Raw genomic sequence first — 17,758 nt, forward strand, 5'->3', positions numbered from 1 at the left:
GGAAAAAACTTTCTTGCTTGTGCAGGTGAATTCTCTTGAAAGTGCTGTACTGGGTACAATTTCCCTTCGGATCCAGTGGATTTGCAGTCAGTAGACTGAGCAATTTGCTGCTCAGCAGCCATTATCAGACAGTGGGTCCCTGGATTAGAAACTGAGAGTGCTGTGGAAATGGGAAGCATCTGGTGACTAGGGACCTGCATACTGCACAGGTTGATGTGACTTGGTAGGTGATACTGTTTACAAATGAGGACCAAGTAGGCAACATGCTTCACCACCCAGGGAGTTTTCTGGGGGCTTGTGGGAAAACACTGGAGGTCTAGCTTGCATTGACTGTTATAGCACAATGCTGCCCAGTCATACTGGAGCTATCTCAACTGAGCAATAGTGGTTGGGTGGCTTAGCAGCCCAAGCTTCAGGCTTAAAATACCCAGACTCCTTGGAGCCAACCTGATCATGCTTGTGTGGCAGGTGGCTCCTTTAGAGGGGATTTGATAGCTGCTTTTAACTACCTGAAAGGGGGTTCCGAAGAGGATGGATCTAGACTGTTCTCAGTGATACTTGATGACAGAACAAGGAGCAATGGTCTCAAGTTGCAGTGGGGGAAGTTTAGGTTGGATATTAGGAAAAACTTTTTCACTAGGAGGGTGGTGAAGCACTGGAATGGGCTACCTAGGAAGATGGTGGAATCTCCTTTCTTAGAGGTTTTTAAGGTCAGGCTTGACAAAACTCTGGCTGGGATGATTTAGTTGGGGGTTGGTCCTGCTTTGAGTAGAGGGTTGGACTAGATGACCTCCTGAGGTCCCTTCCAACCCTGATATTCTATGATTCTGTGATTCTAAGATGTCCAGATGCTTTTGAATGGATAATTGCTCCCTTGTCAATTTCAAAGCTTTTTTCATTGTCTGCACAAATCTTTCAGCTAATCCATCGGTGGATGGATGATAAGGTGTTGAAGTGATGTGATATATCCCATTCACCTTCATAAAATTTCCAAACTCCTGAGAGACGAACTACTGTCCATTGTCACTAACAAGTTGTTCTGGCAGACCGAAACGACTAAAGAGTTCCCATAGTTTTTGGATAGTACTCTCTGCAGTAGTGGACTACATTATAGAGATTTCTGGCCATTTAGAATGAGCATCTACTACCACCAAGAACATGCTTCCTTCTAGTGGGCCAGTGAAGTCAATGTGAATAAGCTGACACGGGTTTTCAGGCCAGTCCCAAGTAGGGGTGCCCACTGGGGTGTACTTCTCACACTCTGACATGATATACAAGCTCTTGCCTTCTCTTCAATAGCACTGTCCAATCCCGGCCACCAAAAATAGCTTCATGCAATTTCCTTCACGCGCACTATTCCACAGTGACCGGAATGTAACTGTTCTAACATCCGTGATCTCAGTGGTGGTGGGATAATGACATGTCTTCCCCACAACAAACAACCAGAATGGACGGATAACTCCATTCTCCTGGATATGTAGATAACAAGGTTAGGTCAGACTGAAGAGGTTGATCTAGATGTTCCATGCGTCACCAGGTCCATAACTTGGGAAAATACTAGGTCAAGACGAGTTGCCTTCTTTACCTGTGTAACCCAAAAACCTCCTGGGTGTGGTGTTCTGTCCTGTCTAGTGGCACCAAGACCACTTAGAGAGAGAGAGATAAAATGAGTCTGCTCTACAGCCTTAGCTAACAGCCAGTTGGCTTTGAGCTCATGCTGTAGAGGCTCATGCACTAAACTCCAGCAGTCCTAGGTTCAATCCCACCTGCTAAAGACAAGGGTCTGTCAGCGTACAAGTAGGGGCCATTGAAATGTGGCAGGTGCTCCAGAAATCCCTTGGGGCATGCATTTGAACTGATAAAACCCTAATGGGCTGATGAAGGCTTTCTTCTCCTAGAGTGATCTGGTAGTATCCACTCTGAAGATCCAACACAGAGAACCACTGGCTTCCCAGCAAACAGTCTAAGGCATCTTGTACTCGAGGCATAGTGTACTGGTCAACCACAATACAGCTGTTTAGGGTGCAGTAGGTGATACATATCCAGATTTTCCTGTTCTCACAATGGGTGAGGCGTATGGGTAGTGTTACTCTGTAACAATGCCATTTGAAGCCAGCTCCTGAAAATGATGTTGCATGTGTTCTGTCTCTGAGAGAGCAATCTTTCTAGATCTCTCCCTGAAAGGTCGAGAGACATGTAGTCTGATGTTGTGTTCTACCCCTTTTGCACATCCCACATTCCACTCATGCAGTGAGAACACATTGGATCTTTCACAAAGTTTCTTCCTCAGGCTATCTTTCCAGTCCTTGGACAATGGTGGATCTCCAAAGTCAAACTTTGCTGGGTCTGTCATCGTAACTTGAGTTTCACACTGGGGTTTTACAATTGATTCAGGCTCAAAGAGGTCTTCTACCTTTTGTCCTTGCTTCACAACAACATCATGACTTGTTTAATTAGTAATCAGTATAATCACCTTTTCTTGGGCTCCAGCAGGTAGGGTTATGACTCCGCTGGGGACCAGCGCTCCTTCAGGGAGCTCTCCTTCAACCGGCTGATCTGCCATTGCTAATACCCCTTTATTGCCTTTCAGCCAGGTACTCATGACAAGCCCTTCTTGCTCCATTCTTGCAGATACTACTAAGAGAGTTGTGCCTGCGTACTTCAGTGCCCCAATCAGTAACTCATATGTCTCCTTTTTAGCGCTCTCAATTTTCCTGTAGGCTTCAGCACAAAGCGTATGGAACATCAGGGTAGTCAGGTACTGGTCCCCAGCCCGTCGACCACAGTAATCCACAAGCATCTTGAAGAGACTGGAGTTGGTCCCTATTGCCACAGACACATCAGAGGTCCCTGTAGGGTCAGGGAAAATTAAAGCAGCTGTGTTTACCTCTTCTCTTACCCCAGCAACCTCCTCTGGGAATTCCAGGTGCACTATGACATACATTTGGTAGGGGTATTTATCCATGCTGAGGCCACACAGGCCAAGGCCAGTCAGTGGCTTTATAGGCAAGTGCCTAAGCACCTGTTGCTAGAATGACTGAAATATAATAGTCACTTGAGATCCAGTGTCAAGCACGGTTTTACACTCCGCCTCTTCAATCCTCACCATGACCTCTGCTCAAGGCCCTATCAGTTCTGAGGAGATCCCAGCTGGACAGTCTTTTCTGGGGGAACCTTCAAATCCTGCAGGCCTGGGTGGCCCCCGTCCCCAGACTCTCCGGCAGTTACCGTATCTCTCCCAACTGATCCTCAGTTTTCCATACACTAAGGAGGGATTTTCTTCATTATGGCACTTGGCAGCACTGTGCCTATCCTGACCACAGCAGAAAGAGAAGAATTGTCCTTTACCTGAGTGGTACGGTGACTCTAAATGCTGACTTCTCCATCGCCACAGCCTGAGGCTCCTTATTCCTGGAAGTCTTAGCTCAGTCAATAGTGCTTTGCAGCTCAGTTATCCGTTCTTTCAGGACCTGCATTTGTTGGGCAAGTTCCTTTCTGGTGCTCACCATCAGTACACTGGCCATTTGCAATGGTGCTGTGCTGGCTGGCTGTGATGTTTGGGCTTCCCAAAACACACTGGCAGCCTGCCTTTCTTCCTCCTCTCTGATCTCTTTTATCAGCTGGGAGTAACTTGAGGGATGTTCTTGTCATTCTCTTAACTGGAGATGAAGTAGAATCAGGTTCTGATACTGAGTTCCTCTTACAATTTGAGCCAGTCTGGTCTGATCCATCTGCTCAGCAGTCACTGGTCCACTCATGACAGCTTTCTGAAGCAGTCTCTCCAGCCTCTGTATATAGGTTGAAGCCTTCTCGGCCCTTTGCTGTCGGGAATTAAGGAACTCACAGTAACTGCCTTCAGAGCCTCTACGCTCCCAACGGTGTGATCAAGGGCCCCTAAGCAGTCCTTCACAATGACCTCAGGGTCAATGAGCTTCAGGGTGCGAATCACATCTAATGCTGGGCCCCTAAGGCTTTCTATCAGACATCTTCACTTTTCTGCATCTGGTATGGCACACTCCTGCAGCATTTCAGTGGTATACTCTAACCATGGTTCAAAGTCTTCTTCCCCAGGTGTTGGGATGAGACCCCCAGCAAATAACCTTAACTTATGATAGGAGTTTGACACAGCATGAGACAGCACAACCCTTTCCAGTGTTTGCCCAGTGCTTTTGCCCAATCATTGGCCGAGGCTGTGGCCCCTGAGCTAGAGGCTGCTGAGCCAGGGCCCAACAAACTTGACATATTAGCCATTATATAAACAGTAATTTCCTCAAAATATAAACACAATTGTTTCCCATTGTAGTGGATCACTCAACAGGTGCTTGTGAGGGGTACAGATTCAGTAATTCTGGACAAGCCCCTACTTGTAATGCCGACACACCTTGTTGTTGGCAGGATCAAACCTGGGACCTCTGAAGCTTAGTGCATGACTCTCTACATAAGCTAAAAGCCAACTGTCTGTTAGCTAAGTCAGTCAGTCCTCTCTCTCTCTCAGAAAGCAACAATGCCCATCATTTCATATGACTAGCAGCTAATGGGGGAATACCTGTGTGTGGTCCAAAAATTGAAGTCAAGGTTGATGGTCTATGAGAAGTGTAAACTTCCATCTGAACAGGTACTGATGAAACTTTTGAAGTCCAAAAACGATTCTCAATGCCTCACGTTTGATTTGAGCATAGTTTCTGCTTTGCTTAGGATGCGTAAAGCAAAACCAATATGTCTCTCTTCTCCCAAACGCATAGTGTGTGACACAACCACTCCCACTCCATAAGGGGAGTCATTGCAGGCCAACTGTAAAGGTAAGGATGGATCAAAGTGCATCAGAACTTCCAAATTTAGCAATGTATCCTTAGCTTTGTTAAATGCAACATCACAGGCTTCAGTCCACTTCTAGGCCTTGTTCTGCCCCAGGAATTCATGAAGTGATTTTCACAGTGTGGCTAACTGCAAGATTAAATTTCCATAATAGTTCAATAGTCACAGAAATGAGCAAAGCTGCTAACATTTTGAGGAGGTGGAACCTCCACAATAGCCTTAACTTTTGAAGGGGCCTTACGAAGACCTGTAGCATCAATGATGTGTCCCAAATATTCAGCAGAGGGCTGGAAAAATTCACAGTTGTCTTTGCGGACTTGTAGGCTATACTCTTCCAGTCTTTGTAGGGTAGTCTCTAAATTCTTTAGGTGATCCTCCTCATTCCTTCCAGTGACCAGGATATCATCCAGATAGCACTGAACTCCTGACAAGTCACACCAAAATCTGGTCCATAGCCCCATAGCCGGGAGCAGACATTATTTCAAAGTGTAGGCGACAGTATCAAAAAGCCCTTTATGCATCATAATAGTCAACAGCTCTTGGGACTTTTCATCAACGTGCATCTGTAAATATGCTTGACTCAGATCAATCTTACTGAACTTTTGTCTCCCAGCCAGGCCCACAAAGAGGTCCTCGATGCAGGGAAGCGGGTATTGCTCTACACACAACATCGGGTTGACAGTGACTTTAAAATCTCCACATATCTGGAGGGACCCATCTTTCTTCACTCTTGGAATGATTGGAGTTGCCCATGGGCTATGGGTAACTGGCATTAAGACTCCATTTGTGATCAGGTGCTCCAGATCCGCTTCAACTTTTGGCCTGAGGGCATATGGCACAGCTCTAGCTTTCAGATATTTTGGTTGACTACCAGGTTTAATGTTCAATGTCACAGTGATTCCCTTCATACTTCCCAGATCCACTCCCAAAACAGCAGCATGTTTCCTTAGTACAGCAGTCAGACTGGTTTCATCTTTAATCATTTGGTGCAATTCTGCCCAGTTCAGCTGAATCTTTCTCAGTCAAGACCTACGCATTAAGGCTGGGTAATTGCCTTTCACCACAAACAGTGGCAATTTAGCATCCTGTCCATTGAGCTCCACCTTAACATCAGTAAGGCCCAACAGATTCTCCAATGTATGTCTTCAGAATGGTTTTCATCTCCTTAAGTGGAAGATGATTATCTTTTCTTTATACACAGTCTCTGAGACCAGCGAGACAGCTGCACTGGTGTCCAACTCCATGCGTACAGATTTGCTGTCCAACAACGGGGTTACCCAGTATTCAAGGGAGCCCAGTGGCAAAGACAAAATGTGGAGTGGCACTTCTTCTTCTGATGAAGTGTCATCTTGATCATCCTGGGTCTGCTCTAGGGTATACAGATTTTCCTTTATGGTCTGCCAGACCACATTCCTCTTTTTCTTTTGTTTACAGGCACACTCAATGTGTCCCTTTTTGCCACAATGTCAACACACCAGGTACTTACATCAGCATTCTGATGCATGGTGATCTGGCTTACCGCAGCGGTAACATTCCTAACTCCACAGTTTTGTGGGTAGGTTCTTCTGATACCTTATGCACCCTAGGGGATGCACCACTGTATTGCACCTCCTTTGTAGCCAGTTCCATGGATACTGCAATATCAATGGCCTTCTGTAAGGTAAGCTGAGCCTCTGTCAATAGGTGCTTCCATATAGCTTCACTGTGCAGGCCACACACTAACCTGTCATGTAGGGCGTCATTTAACATCTCCTTAAATTCACAATGTTCAGCAAGCTTTTTCAAAGTTGCTACAAATTGTGCAACTGTTTCATATTCTTTTTGGTCTGTTTTGTGGAATCTATATCTTTCAGCAATTACCAGCTGTTTTTGAGGAAAAATGGGACCCCAGGATTTCCACAATGTCACTGAGAGATTTGGTCTCTGGCTTAATAGGGTGTAGTAAACTGTGTAGAGAAAGTAGGTCTTAGCCCCTAAAACACTTAAGAATATTGGCACCTGCTTCTCTTCTGCAATGTCATTTACAATAACAAAAAGTTTAAAACATTTAGTATATACGTGCCATTGCACTGTAGTCTCCTCAAAAGGTTCCAGCGGCCTCGTAAGTGTAGCCATGGTTTTAGTTTCGGTTTGTGCCATCAGCGCAGACAAGCCAGTTCTCACCTCCTTCCAAAAGCAAAAGGTTTTATTTATTTATTTATTTAACCCCAACTTCTACCTTCTTCTGTTGCTGGGGAAGCACAGGAATCCCACCCTTGTCGCCACGTTGTTGTATCCTTGGGAGCAGCAGTTTTAGGAAGAGATCACTTGAGATGCAGAGAGCTGTAAATCTTGAAAAGCAGCCATTTATTGCCACACACTGAACTAACCAACAACCAGACAAAACTGGCTGGGCTACCTCCTAATAATCTAACTCAGTTGCCATAGCAACAAGATTCTATTACTATGACAACCAAATATGCAACACTCATCAGCTTGGGTTTCCATTTCCACACTCCAGGAACAAGCAGGAGGATCAGGCCAGGATCCTGTGTGAGCCACCTCCAAGAAGTAGGAAATTGCCAGCAGATGAAAGAAGCAACTGCTTGGAATTCTCTGTGGAATGTAGTTCACTCAGGAGACCAATCCTGACTGTGATGCTGCTCTTCAGGTGCTGCTTCCATGTTGGCTGTCTGCCTGGAACCCTGCTTCTTGGTACTACCTGTCAGATCAGTGATTCTCAACCCATGGCCCATGGGCTGCTTGTGGCCCAATCAGCACACAGCTGTGGTCCATATGACACCCTCAGGGCCATACAGATATTATTGGATTTGGCCCACAATGGTAAACAGGTCGAGAACCACTATGCTAGACACTCTTTTTTCTCTCTGCTTCTGGAGCTCTGGGCAAGAGCCGGCCAGAAAATGCAATTTTTCAATGAAAATTTCAAAAGAATGCTGCATTTCTTGGGGTGGGAGGGGAAGTGTCAATTTTTTGTGTGTGGAAATTTTCTTATTTCAACCAAAAAGAAAAAGAAAACTTTTTTTTTTCATTTTTTTAGTTTGTTTTTTATTTTTCATCAAAAAACTAGAACATTTTAAAAGGAACAAAAATGTCCACAGAAAAGTTTTATTTCCAAAATAAGGGAATTTTTTGTTGCAGTCCTCTCCTTTCCTTTTGGAACATCAAGTTTTGAGCAGCAATTCTGAAGGACTCACGTTGAACTATCACAGATTCCAGTCATGATCCAAATATATTTTCCCAAGGGATGCATGGAACCACTATGAATTCCTGCCATGACCCAAACTTGCCTTCCCAGGGCATATGTGGGGCATCACCCCAACACATCTTCCTAGAGCATGTGTGGAACTCCCATGGATTCCACATGACCCAGGGCACACGTGGAACTGCTGCATTCTCACCATGACCCCAACATGTTTTTAGCCTGTAACTGACTCCTCTGAGGACCTGATATGGCCTGGTCTTTGCTGGGAAGGTCTGGCCTTCTCTGGGAGGATCTTGTTTCACATGCACATGCACGTGTACCTGCTCTATCCATCTCTTGGCCTGTGCACTCTGCATGTTGGCTGTTTCATGCCCCATTGTATTACCCAGCTAGAACTTCATCTCTGGGTCACTTGGTAACCCATCATGCATTTTTTTAATACAGTCAAATGCCAAGTCCTACCTTTTGAAACAAATAATTTGGGTCACTTTTACAATCTAGGGGCTGGTATTGGGGGAAGCTGTGATTCTGAAAAGGACTTAGGGGTCCTGGTGAAACCAAGTGGAATGATCTCCCAGTGTGATGCTGTAGCTACAAAGGTAAATGTGATCCTTGGATGTATGAGCAGGAGAATATGTGGTTGGGTTAAAGGCATGGTGTTTGATCTGTGTATGGCACTGATTACATTGTTACTGTGCCCACTTCTGGTCATAGATCATAGAATCATAGTTGTGAACAGACCTCAGGAGGTCATCTAGTCCAACCCCCTGCTCAAAGCAGGACAAATCCTCAGACAGATTTTTGCCCTAGATCCCTAAATGGCCACTGTCAGGACTGAACTCACAACCCTGGGTTTAGCAGGCTAATGCACAAACCACTGAGATATCCCTTACCTCCCCCCCAATATGCTGTAAAATTGGAAAGAATTCAGAAAAGAGGTATGAAAATTATCTGAGGTCTGGCAAACCTGCCTTAGTGGGAGAGACTGCAGAAGCTCAATCTATTTAGTTTATTGAAATGAAAGTTAATAGGTGACTTGATCACAGTTCATATGGCCCTACATGGGAAAAAGACTTCTGAGAGCAGCAGGCAAAGGTATAGCGAAATCCAATGGCTCGGAAATTAAGCGAGACAAATTCAGATTGGAAATAATAACGCATAAATTTTTCACAGTGTGGAGAGTTAATCATTTAGACAACTGCCCTAAGGATATAGTGAATTCTCTCCCTCTTGGAGTCTTTGCATTTACCCCAGGTGCTTTACTAAAAGATCTGCTCTTGCTCAGCCAAATCCCCTTGGAGCAGCAGGGGTTAATCTTAACAATAAAGCAAACTTTTCTATAAGCAGGGCAAGCCCTCAGTTGGTATTGGGAGACAGTTCCAAAAGCAGACACCTCCCCAGCAACAGTACAATATACCCAGCCCACAGCACCTACCTGCTCAGCTCTATGCTCTCTGACCAGACTAAGAGTACTAGCAGCCCAGCCTGCTCTGTCCCACCAGGGAACTTTGCTGTGATCATGAATGTTAAGGAGTGTTGGGTGCTGAGCCCTGCTCCCAGATGCCTGGAAGCTCCAGCTGGGTCCTGCTGCCCCTGGCCAGACATCTCCATAGCAGCTCTCTCAGGTGCCCCTTCCTCTGCTGTATACTTTCCCAGCCCAACACAACTGCCACTGCTGTGCCAGCTCCTTTCCCAGCCCTGTGCCAGCTGAATGGCCTAGTGCCCACAGGTGACCTACCACCAGTTCCCTGTGTCTGCTTCAGAGTGACTTTCTCTTTTCAAAGAATACAGCTAAGTAGGTTTTTTTAGGAGTCTCTGTTATTTTAATTACTCCTGTAAACAGAGTCAGGATGAGCCCTACCCTGACATCTGGTGATGAATTATGGGGAGTGTGGAAAGGAATTTTAGGTATTTGCATTGGCACACCCACCCCACCTAGCATAGCCCATGGCAGCCTGGGATGGTTATTTTGACAGCTCTGGGATCCCCAATTTCTTTGTTACTGGGGCAGGAGGAATAAAGTGTTGTCACCCCGATTATGTGAATGAGGAACTACGAGACTGCTTTATGACAGAGATGTCTCAATATAAATTAAGTGACACTTGCTAGACAAGGGACATGGGATCCAAAAACCAGTGAATTGAGAGAGGCTGGGAATAGGTATCTGTGCCTGGACGTGTAGGATCCTTGTGTGAGCAAGAAGCACCTGTTCTACCCACTCCTTTCTCCACAGTGGAATATCAGAGTTGATTTTTTTATTCCCTTAAGAATCTAGATACAGGTTACTAAGCTGAACTCACTTTGGGCTAATGGTGTACTAGCATTGGGGCTCCCCTACTATGAGCTGAAATCACTAAAGAGCTGGAATTACTGAGCTGAGAGCACTGAGTACTGTGCTAACTAGTGGGGGCTATACTGTGGAACAAAGCAGCTGGCAGAGTGGAGTGGAGCAGTTTGTGGGGACAACTGGAGTGGATCACGGGACAGCTGGTGGAGCAGAGCAGCTGGCAGAGCGGAGCAGTTTGTGAGGACGGCTGGAGGAGCAGAGTGGAGTTGCTGGTAGAGCAGAGCAGTTCGTGGAGAAGGCGGAGGCAGAACCCCATGGAGAGGCACAGCAGTTGGCCCCGGACCACGTAAGGTGCCCTTTTCTACCCAGGCTGAGGGGGGGACCTCTGCAGATAGACTCTCGAACTCTGGGACTGCTCTGACCCAGGACAGAGACTTTTGGATTGTGGGACTTTTGGGACTGTGGGTGATTTAGGGGTTGCTGGACTCAACAGCCCAGGGAAAAGGACACTGCCCAATTTCCTGGGGTGGGTCTTTGCTCACGGTTTGGTCTATGAACTCTAGTTGAGGTGTTTTCCCAATTTAATGCGTGTTGTTTATCTCATGTAATTAAATCTTTTCTGCCACGTCGAGACTCTGTGCTTGTGAGAGGGGAAGTATTACCTCTTCGAGGTGCCCAGGGGTGTGTGTAAGATTTTCCCAGGTCACTGGGTGGGGGCTTGAGCTGGTTTGGCATTGTGTTATTGAAACAGAACCCCTGGATACTGAACCTGGCCCTTGTTGCTGCCAACTCAGAGGGGCAGAAGGGTTACACTCCCTTAGAGCTGATACTAGCTGTGGTAAAAAAGTGTTTCTGTGCTATCTGTGATAGACCTAAAATCACTTGAAATGGTGTTGTGTTGCTACCCAGTCTATAAAGAGATGAAAATTACTAAGATGTACAGAGATCACAGCAGAGTGGCAGGTGGCAGCTGAAGGTGACTGATTGTTGCCTGGTGAGCAAGTGGTTGGTGAGGAAGAGAGACACAGCATGCAGCCAGCAGGGTGGCTGGCAGAAAGGGGTGGCATAAGTAAGAAGCCTCCCAGAGTGGGAGATGAACTCTGCAGATGCACCTCTGAACTCTGGTTCTGCACTGACCAAGGACAGAAACTGTGAGGAGGGTACAGAGAAAGGACAGGCATGTGAGAGGGACTTTTGGGTTGCTGGACTTAAGAACCTGAGGGGAAAAGAACACTGCCTAACTTACTTGGGGTTGGATCTTTTGCTCATGGTTTATGTTTATGAACCTTGTTTGTGGTATTTTCTCAAATTAACACCAAGTTACTTCCCTCTTTTTATTAAAATGTTTCTTTTCAATACTCAGAGTCTGTGGCTGCAAGTGGGGAAGTATTGTCTCTAGTGTGTAATTTTACCAGGTTACTGGGTGGGGGCTCAAGCCAGTTCACTGTTGTATCAATGGAAAGGAACCTCTAGATATTGAACCCAGCCCTGGTTGCTGCTGGCTCCACCTGGCAGAAGGGTTACACATCACAGCAAGGCACCCTTTCTGCTTCACCAAACTTAGTGCTCCCTCCTCTGGAAGGGACAGGGTCTGGAGTAAATCATCCCCCTACTCTGGAGTGTGTCTGTCTTCCCTCTTTGGGGTCTGTTTCTCAGAGTCTTCCCAGTAGGCCTCAGGGCAGGCCTGAGGAGTGCTCCTCTGCCAAACAAAGGGAAAAAGTCTATAATACACCAAAACAAAAGGGGAATACTGTTCTCTGGCCCCCTCACTGGGGCAGGTGTTGTCCTGTTACTGGCCTTGGGATGTCAGTCCTTCCCCTGAACAGGCACTGGGTTTCGGGTATCTCCCCTCTGGGGAGGAGCACAGTCTCTCACACTGGAGAAGCCTATCTCCCTGCTGCCTCCAGCCTTGCAGTAGTTTGTCTGCCCCCGTCCCCCTAGGAAAGAGATTTTAACAGGTTTCAAGCAGCCCTTAACTGGACTCAGTTGTCCCTAATTGACCTGAAGTAACTCCTTCTCAGCTTGAAGGAAAAAGGGCCTTTAGCATTCTAGGGCTAACATACCTGTTTTCCCAGATGATCCTGCAGCCATCTGGCCTGACTTTGTCACAACATGTACCTGAAATTCTTCCCTGTGCAGAGAGTTAAAGAATGGGTGAGGCACCCCTTAAATCTCCCACAAACCCTCCTTGGAGACCACGTGCTGGTCCTTTGCAGAAGTGAGTGTTACTTCAGTGAAAGGAGGCACTGTTGCCAAGCTGGCGAACCAGGCACCTACAGAGGGTCAGATCAGACAGTATCCTCCCTCAGCTCCTGCAGCAGTTTAGAAGGGCAGTACATGGGTATTGTAGTCTCTGAACCCTCATTCCCAGGTTACACCAGAGCCTGCCTCTGATGCTGACAGACCAGACTCATGCTAGGCCTGGGGCCTTCCTGAATGCTGGCAAAAGCGGGGGTGGAAACCAGTCTGGCTCATCTTCAGGTTACTATAGTTACAATAGACATTAGTGTTCTAAGAATGTGTTTAGTGTTCAGACTTTACGCAATGCTTGTAGGATGCTACATGAATGAATCCTACTTATAATGTCTGTATGCTGTTACATTGACTGTTTGCATTGTAAACTCTGCAATCGTTCAATTCATTAAACAGGAGAAGAAGCATTAATTAAGGTAAAGTGATCATCCTCCCCACAAGATGACCCACTGAAGGCAAATGACACATTGTGCAGCATCAAAGGACAGAGACCTTAGAATCATAGAATATCAGGGTTGGAAGGGACCTCTAGTCCAACCCCCTGCTCAAAGCAGGATCAATTCCCAAACCTTGTTGATTGTATTCCTCACTGCTTCCAGGAAGGGGAGGCCTGTGCATGAACTCACCCCATCAACTTGGATTCTAAGTTGAGAGGGGATAAAAATCCTTGACAAGAAGAAATTGGGTCTCTTTATGCTGTTTTGACTCTGAAGGTCAAAGATTCCTAAACATAAAAAGAAATCTGCATGCTGCTTGGCATGGGTCAGCCTTAAAATATGGCTAGAGCTGTTTATTATAGAAGCTTCAATTGTTTTTTTAAATATAAGATTGTAACTTATTTGTGTGTGTAGGTTTCCTGTTTTAACCTTGTAAATGACTCTCATTTCTTTTCTTGGTTAATAAATCTTTAGTTCATTTATTACAGGATTGGCTACAGGTGTCTTTGGTTTGAGATCTGAGTACAATTGACTTGGGGACTACAATCCTTTGGGACTGGGAGTAACTCAATAGTGTTGTGATTTTTGGTGTAAAGTGCCCCTCTGTCACATAGTCCACCTTGTCTGGGTGACAACATAGACCAAAGAGCCCAAGTGGACTATCTGTGACTCCCTGGTAAGACTGTTATAGTGCTTCAGGAGTTTATATTTGTTCCTGGGTTGCTGAAATCTTATATAACCAGTTCAGGGTTTCTGCCCTGCTTTTTGACAGTCTGCTCTGCTCTCACAGTCGTGAACCACTCTAGTCAGCATGACACACGTACACCCACTTGGGAGTGCAAGAGTAGTCTCAGGACCTTGTTCTCTTGGGCCCAGGCTAGGTTGTGCAGGGAGAGTCACTTGGAGTTGGTGGAGGGGCTCCCTATGTGGGTCTAGCAGATGGGAGTTGTGGGTTCTGGCCTTGGCACAGCCACAAATCTGTTGTGTGATACTACCCAGGTTACATCACCTGGTAAAGAGGAGTAAAAAGACATGGGGGCATGAGGCCTCCTTAATGAAGCTTTGTGGTGCCTAAGGTCTAGTGAAAGCCAGTCAGTGGGAATAGACTTTGGCTGTGTGGGTCCAGACTGGAAGAGATATTACAGCAAGAGCCCTTCTATCACATTTGGAATTGTTCAAATTTTCATCTAGTTGGTAGAACTGTCCTGAGGGCTAGTCACTCTGCTACACAGGCAATCATTGGGCACATATGCACAGTACCTATGCGGACTTGAGGTGACTTGCAGATGGGGAAAACTGAAGGTTGTGGCCTTGTATCTTTTCTTCCTCCTCACGGAAGCACAGAGCCAGTACAGGGCAGTGCTGGGTTTGGCTTCTACTTTGGGGAGGTTATATAGCCTGCTTTTCACATTGGAAATCAGGATCTGTAACCCCTTGTTTTCCTGGAAGACCCTATGGATGACTAGAGAATGAGATGGATCATGCCATCAGACACCTGACTTACTGCAGGATCTGTGGTTTTTATTCAGACTGCTTAAACTTTGTTTGGACTGCCAGAGTTGTGTAAAGGGGCCTTAATGTAACAGAACCTGACCCCCATTTTTTAACTTACTTGCCCTATCCTTAATTCCAGGCCTTTGTATTGTCCTAACCAATTTCTCTCTCTTCTTGGTGCTTACAAACTCCAGAGACTTGGAGATATATACCAGGGTAGCCCCCTTACCTGCGACTTCCTGAGAAGTCAGCCTGGACAGGGCCCTGACCATTTTGGAGCTTTGGTGTAAACTCCCTGCAACTTCTCAATAGTGTCGGGAATGTGTCCTCCAACATGAATGTAGTATTCTTGGGGTGATCTCAGTAGAGGCCATAGAGACAGACATGCATGTGCCAGAGATGAGACAAGGTGGGGGAGGTAAAATCTTTATTGGACCAGCTTCTGCTGGTGAGAGAGATCACTTTCAAAATGACACAGAGCTTGGCCTGGTCTATGCTAGGAAATTAGGTTGGTATAATTACATCGCTCAGGGATGTGAAAAATCCACACCTCGAACAATGCAGTTAAACTGACCTAGATCATGATGTAGAAGATAGTGCTAGGTGGAAGGGAGAATTTTCCTCTCGACCTAGCTACCTCTTCTCGGGGAGGTGGAGTACCTACACTGCACTATTTACTGCGTTGACAAGCCCCTCTTCTTCAGTTCTGGGAAAGGTACCCAAGTGTCATGGCTAAACACAAGGTGGAACAGATTGTTTCACATAAGTAGTTAACACATAATTCATGGGATGACTCAAGATGAAATGGCCCATTAACACCTCTCCAGTCATGGGGTGGAGGTAGGGGGTTAAGATGGGGAAAGGGTTAGCGGATTACAGATTGCTATAAAAAGCTATAAATCCAGTGTCTTTGTTCAGTCCATGATTTCTAGTGTCTAGCAAAGTTAGGAATTTAAGCTCCCAGGTTTGTCTTTTGAACTTGTTGTGCTGGTTTCCTTTGAGGACGAGGACTGAGAAGTTAGATATAGACTGATCACTTTGTGATCACACAGGTGATGTGGTGTTCTTGTCTTCCATCATTTCCTGTGTGAGTTCATCTGAGAGTCTAGTGATTGTCTGGTTTCACCCATATAGTTGTTATTGGGGCAGTTAGTGCACTGGATGAGGTACACCGGATGCTGTGATAGGCATGCGTAGGACCCATGGATCTTGAAATAAAGGTGTTTTGAGTGATGTTGATCATCGGTGCACTGGAGATATGTCTAAAGGTTTTGGAATTGTTGTTCTGGATGGCTCTGCTGCCTCGTTGAGTTGGTGTGGCATGGTCTGTGGGGAGTTTGTTTCTGATGATGACCTTGCAAGGTTGGAGAGCAGGGCTGTTTAAAGGCCAGAAAAGGAGATTCAGGAAAGATTTCTTTCAGTATAGGGTCCCTGTCACAGGCTCTGTACAGGTTCCTTCTCTCTCATCCCTGTGCTCTGTGCTTAGGCTGGTCAGAAAAAAGGGTCCCCATGCCTCTTTCAGGTGTTTCACCCATGTCTTTTTATTTACAGTGCTTAGTGCAATCCCAACTCACCCAACACCGATCCCCACACTGACCCTTCCCTGAGTCGCCTCGCCGGTAGAGACAGAGCTGCAGTCCCCCTGTCTTCTTCCCTGGCTAATCTCCTCACTGAGCATTTCCCTGGGCTTATATCTCCTCCCAGTCACCAGCCCAGCTGGTTCCACTTGACTCAGCTGATTCCCCTGAGCCTGCCCCCATTAGGGCCTGTTGCTGAGCTTCTTGCTGAGTGTCTGGGCCCCTGCACCCAGCCGCTTTGCTGGGAAGCAGGGGGGAGCCACACTTTTAGCATGGCATCCAAAGGGTTTATATCTCTGCCCTGCCACACATCTCCCCCTTTCAATGAGCCACCAGGCTCTACCAGCCCTTGCCCCTTCTTGGAAGGACATATTGGCCATTTGGTGGAAGTTCCTTATCCTCTGCTGTGGGTTGTAGTGGGTCGCTTCTGGGGTCCCGTCCCCCCATCTCCACAGTAGAGGCAGGTTCCCCCCGTATGCCTATTTGCCTGGCAGAGTCTACACCCCTGCTCTGGCCGTAGCTGGTTGCCTCTCTGGGCCATCCCTCTGACCTGGTGGGGTGCCTAGGTACCCCAAGTCTGGGTTCAGTTCTACGGCTTCCCAGCCCTTGTCTTCATTGGGCTCCAAGGACCGCACTCTTTGCATTCCTGCCTGGAGGATCCTTTGTTGCCACATAACCAACATTCCTTGAGTCCGTCTATTTGTTGTCTAGGAGTTTCTACTTCATTACCCCCACGTTCCCATGGCATCGCGAAGGGGGTTCTTGCTGTCTTTGGGGGTTCCACTGTTCTCTCCCCTCCTTTCACTTCCTTAATTGGGTTTTCCATTCCCCCTTCCCTGGGATCCCCCTTCTGACTTCGTGCCTCACCAGTAGGGGTTCTCCAATCGCTTCCCAGCAGGACCGGGTAGGGTAAGTTCTCCACTACCACTACCTGCTGCCACCAGAAGCATCCCTGGACCTCCATAGGTACCCAGGCCATCCGGTATTTCCAGGTGTCACCATGGACACAGTGAAGGGCCACCGTTGCCCCTGGAATCATCCAGCATTTTTTTGCTAGATCCTTCTGAACCAGTGAGCTGGTGGAGGTGGATTCCACCACCCCCTCTGGGGCTTCCTCCCCAGCATCACTGGTATGGTGGTCAGGGGCTGTTTTCGTGATCCCTTCCACCCCGCAGTCCACCCACAAAAATCAGCCAGTCCACACCCCATTTGCAGACAGTCCTGCTTTTTATGGCCCAGGTGCCCGCACTGTCAACAGGTCAATTTGCAGCTGCGGGTGGGCCCCGAGTCCAACCCTCTCTTAGATGTTGAGTCCAGTGGGCTCCTTACAGGTCCTGCTCCTTTACCAGGCTAAACCACCCGCCTGGACCTCTCTGCCTCTCTATATACTCTTCCATCAGCCGTGTCTCTTTATTTACAGTGCTTTGTGCAATGCCAATTTGGTGATCCCCACACTGACCCTTCCTTGGGTCTTCTCACCCTTGAGGCTTCCTGTAGCCGGTAGAGACAGAGCTGCAGTCCCCCTATCTTCTACCCTGGCTAGCCTCCTCACTAAGCCTTTCCCTGGGCTTATATGTCCTCCCAGTCACCAGCCCAGCTAGTTCCACTTGACTCAGCTGATTCCCCTGAGCCTCCCCTCATTAGGGCCTGTTGCTGAGCTCCTTGCTGATAGTCTGGGCCCATATACCCA

Source organism: Chelonoidis abingdonii, chromosome 7 (genome assembly GCF_003597395.2).
Source record: "Chelonoidis abingdonii isolate Lonesome George chromosome 7, CheloAbing_2.0, whole genome shotgun sequence".
Taxonomy (NCBI): domain Eukaryota; kingdom Metazoa; phylum Chordata; order Testudines; family Testudinidae; genus Chelonoidis; species Chelonoidis abingdonii.